Genomic DNA, 5411 nt, shown 5'->3' on the forward strand with positions numbered 1-5411 from the left:
GGCGTGAGTAGGTTGAACGTTGAGTTTTATAAGGGCACCACGGGGTGACCAGCCCCTCCCCACCCAGCCCCACCCTCCCCACCCTCCCCTCCCCACCAGCCCCACCCTCCCCACCAGCCCCACCCTCCCCATCTAGCCCCTCCCCACCCTCCCCTCCCCACCCAGCCCCTCCCTCCCCACCCAGCCCCTCCCTGCACGACGAACGGACGGACACAATAATCCCCTGTGGGCTGGTGTAACCAGGAGGTTCCTACCAGTATTAACAATTCGCAATGTGTAGTCTCTAGCCCGCTCTTTGCGAGCAAATGGCTGTTTGTTATGATAATTTGGAGCACCAATTACTGTAATGTCAAAAATATTTCCGGCTAACTGAATTCATAGCCGAGGAATTAGGGGCATGTGAAAGCTTTGTGGATGCCAGCGTGCTCACTGCAATGACAATCTTCACGAATCTCGACGGATAAAAGGGTCGACTAATTAGCCACGCGTGGAAGCGGATCGTAACGCATCAGATTACGTTAATGAGACTCGTGCCACACAGCAAGAGAGCTTCTTATGTGTTTAGTTGGAGGCGAGAAGAGGTGGATTAGCGGTACAGCGAACTGTCGGAAGGCTGCGGAGTACATATTCTGGGTTGGGGGGGTTGACTCAGCCCATCATCCCTACAGGGTTGATACAATTAATACCACTTTGTGGGCAAGTCAACAGTGGTTGTTGTATGGATAGTTCGCCACCCCCGCTATATATAAATGCGGAATTTCCACCGCTTGCTGAGGGCTATGAGAAATAGATAACTTTCACACATGCAGTGGAGGAACGCTCTTTTGAAATTCAAATGTTCAAAAACCAGGTTGAATTATTATTTTGTGTTTTGTATTGTTACAAATATATTATCGAACTATGATCAAGAACAGATCCTGTAAAAAAAAAAAGTACATGTTTATTGCCTTTAAACATCACACAGTTCAACCAGCATTAATTAGCAAGCAGGCCAGCATCTCCTGATGAGACACTGAATATGAAAACTGCTCCAGAGTTTTGTTTGTGTTGAACAGACGCTGCTGCTGACGTGCACTGACTACTGAAGGCCGTCTGGTCGATAGGTTTTGTAAAATACTTTAACTTATAATTTTTTTACGTGCAGAGAAAAATGTGGTGGGAAGGAAAACGTAATTTCTTTGCCTATTTACATGCACTGTTTAAACAAAAACAATTTGGCTGCGCTGCGACAATGTCTGGAGGCCAACTCGTAATGCATGCTAATACCCCAATTACATCTCTTGATCCATACCATTATTTCATTTCCATTTAATTAATTTACTTGTATCTATAATCAAAATTAATTACGATATATTTATTCCTGTGCGAGGGAGCTTTGTTTTTGCAAAACTGACTAAACGCTGTAAGTTATTATTTTGCTAGATGGGCAATGTCGTTTTCTCATCTACGTATTTAGTTGCATCAACCACCACTGTGGCCTGCACTCCTTTAACGGACGAGGAATCGCAAAAAACGACACGAACTCTCTCCTGAAACGTTCCCGTCGTGGCCAGCAGATCTCGACGTTGACATTTACCTCCTGCACTTATTGCCGTATATGCAAGAATACAAAGGTTTCGATTTAAAGCTTTCGTGACTGCAGGGATTCATCTTCTTGGTTCTTTCGGTAAAGTCATCACGTAGAATGGAAATAATAAAATAATAAAAATAAAACATTATAAAATAATTCTCACGACGTTTCGGCCACAACGCAAGCAGCTCAGGCGAGGACGTCTGCTTGCATTGTGGCCGAAACGTCGTGAGAATTATTTTATCATGTTTTATTTTTATTATTTTATTATTTCCCTTCTACGTGATGACTTTACCGAAAGAACCACGAAGAATAGAAATGTTGCGATAATTATTTGTCGTGAGTACATAAGTCCAGTTAATCTCTTTTGCGAACGCTATTCATGCTATATTTTTTTCCCTGGCAGCCTATGTTTTTTACACCATTGGAACCTCATTTGCCAGTAAAAAATTATGATAATTGTTTTTTACCCTTCTATCTGGTAACAAAACTGACACATTTTTTTACAAGGAGTCATGTTTACATAGACCACAATACCTGCGGTCATAATCACAAACAAAAAACACAACTCTGATAATGTATGCACTGTCCTTGAAGTTGATTGGTCCACACCCGAGACAGCTTTCCTTAGAGCCTAGTCTCACATGGGTGTGGACCAATTAACTTCAAGGACAGTGCACATTATCAGAGTTATGTTTTTTGTTTGCATTATGACCGCGGGTATTGTGGTCTATGTCAGTTTTGTTGCCAGATAGAAGGGTAAAAAAACAATTATCAGCCTATGTTTTGTTTGATAAAAGTTGCTGAAGGTCATTGTTTGCAGAAAATAAAAAAAAAACCTGGACATCATTGCAATCGAGATGTCCTATCTCACGGGATTGTCCTTAACCTGGAGGTATATTGACCTTCGGCGAACTGGCCACACGGCCTCCTGTGTGTTGTAGCGAGGCCTACACACAGAAGGGGTGTAACACGCGACAACCCTAACTGTAGCTGTGGTGGTGCAAGACGGACGACGATGATGACGACGACGATGACCACGATGACCTCTAATTAGCACGGTTGGCTACGTACGGTGCAGAAGACATTCATCATACACGAACACACATACATGACACACTTTGTTGGACACTATCGGCTCATCAAGACGAATCCTGGAAATAATGAAGCTGCCGCCTGGATGGGCGCAAACGCGCACGCTAGATTAATTTCACTAAATCATATGCCGAGAGCCTATGTTTTGTTTGATGAAAGATCAGAATATTCATCATTTGCATTTTCCATCCCCCTGGTCAAATCAATGCAGACGAGGTATAGGTGTTCCTCCATCTCAAGGGTTTTTATTATCCAAGTGAAGTATTTTAATAAAGAAATTGAAGGCTAATATTCTCGGGAGCTGCGAATTAGAGGGACGTGCACTACAGAGACATTCTCAACCCGTATACATGGAAACGCACTTAATTGCATTAATTTCCATGGAAACCCATCATCATGCCTGCACTCAAATAAGAACACTCGGTGCTTCCAAAATGTGCAGGATGCGTTCATTCATCCTGACAAATTACAGCCTCTGCATACGTTCCTATCACGGTTTTAAAACATCATGGTCATCGTTTAAATGCATAAAATATCGCCTATTTAGCATGCAATGATTCGCTGCACAGCCATTCCATAAATAACGATCATTGAGGATATCGGGATTTGATTTGAGAATCGATTCTATTTTTGTTGTAATATTTACTCTCTGGCTTGCAATTTATTGTCGCCTTGGGGAGGATTTCATCCAGCAGTGGACGGACTGTGGCTATGAATGGTGATTAACACACACACACAGCACTTGAACAGGGGCGGTTTCTTCATTAGGGCGATTGGGCGACGCACCACCAATGTCATTCAACCACAGAGTCACGCTAGAAACAAACAAGATGTATTGTAAGAGTCACTTTATTTTTCATTAATATTAAAGAAGTGAAGTTGCCTTTACATGCTTAAGCTGTTAATTTATCCATTGCATGGGTGGACCTTATCCTTATCAATCATCCAGACATTTGCCCCCCCTGAGAGATTTTGCAGGAGCCGCTACTGCACTTGAATATCACCCAAGATCTCTGCTACTGCTGCTGCCTGTGATGTCGGTAATAATGGTGCGCGCTTTTCAAACTGCATGCAAACACTGGACTCCCCTCCCCCCACCCCATCTCGTAAGGAGAGGTCTTTCCCCCGTAAGACGGCACTTCGCCAGCATTGCTTAAAAGTGTAGTGTAACAGCTCCGACTGGCGGCCAGAAGCAGCAATTGCGAGTGGACCCACCCAAGGGGAAGAGCTGGGGCAAAGGTCATGGAAGGGATAAGAACTGGGCCAAGGGTCGTGGAAGGGATCCATCTTGTGGCTCCCAGAATCAGCTAGAAGGTTCGAGAAGGGGGGCGTGGCCAGGGCAGGGCCGGGCCCCGCTGAAAGCGTAAAAGGGGGCTAGAGAGGGAGCTCGGAACTGTCTGTGGGAATCAGGGGTCGTCTCGCCGTGGAAGTCGTCTTTGTCATCGCCCGACGTCGCCACTGTCGCATAGTCAGCGAGCTAGCCAGTCAGTTGGCGCCGTCGAGCTTGATGGTCAGCGTTACATGATGTGCTCAGTGAATCGTGTGTAGTAGTGTGAGTACGAGTACTATAAATAAAGAAGTTGTCTCGACAGTGAGTGTCGCCGGAGACCTACATTACATAAGCAAGCCTGATTGCCCATGAGATACTCTGCGTGTTGATACCGGCCCGTGCAGAGTTTGCTTTGCCTCGAAACAATGCTGCTGGAATGACACACTCCCAGACGGTAGGCGGTGCACCCGCTGATGTGGACACGGGATATGTAAAGGGGGCATTGCCTACACTATGAGACCTCCTTTACCAGTGGCAAAATATAGTAGTAGGTTTTTACCCTTTAAACTGGTACAAAACTGACATCTTTATACAAGGCATCATGTTTGCAATAACCACAACACAAGCAGTCAAAATGCAAACATTTTTAGGTATTGCTTAATGATTATTTTGAGGTGTTAGCGCGGCGCATTCTATTCCCAGGGTCACCCCTCCCCTATACCCCTCCCCCCTCTCTTTCCCCCGTCTCTCCTCGCCATCTCTCTCCCGTCATTCTAGCTGTGGATAACTTAAATTCTTTTACTAAATTATTTTATTTTAATCTGAACAAAACGCTACCACGATTGAGGCTTTTTCTCAGTACGCATATTTACGCTGACATTTTTTGCACTCATTGTCTGTAACGCGACACGAAATATGTTTTTGCAATATTCTGAATGTCATAATTTTTAAAAAAATGTTGTAGGTATTTAATCAATTTCTAAGCTGTAGCATTCAGATCAAAACAAACGTATCGCAGAAATGCTGTTTCTATAAAACAGCGTTGACGTCCCATTTCAGCGGCCCTACCCCGAGGGGCAGGAATAGTCGCCTTGAGACATTAGTGGAAGGCGCCTTAAAAACACGTAACATGTTCAAAAATGTTGAAACACTTCTGAGAATTTGCAACGACAATGCCACGAGAAATGCGCCGCCTCCGGGCTCTGGAGACCACCTGGAGAAGATTCCAGGCCACGCGTTGACAACGATGGCGAACAAGTGAAGCTTTTAACATTACATTTGTTCTCATGTTACAGCGTATCATCCGTTCTTTGTCAATTAAAAACGATAGTCCCATGTGAGCGTTAACATTTTTTTAAGCACCCTGTATTACACTGGTCAACAAAAAAAAACATTTTTTTCTGGCCTGGACTTTTGCAGCTGTTTTAGACTAATTTCAGGGTGCTGATTCCAAATCTGATCTCAGATTTGCTCTAT

Source organism: Lampetra planeri, chromosome 23 (genome assembly GCF_965212315.1).
Source record: "Lampetra planeri chromosome 23, kcLamPlan1.2.h2, whole genome shotgun sequence".
Lineage (NCBI taxonomy): Eukaryota > Metazoa > Chordata > Hyperoartia > Petromyzontiformes > Petromyzontidae > Lampetra > Lampetra planeri.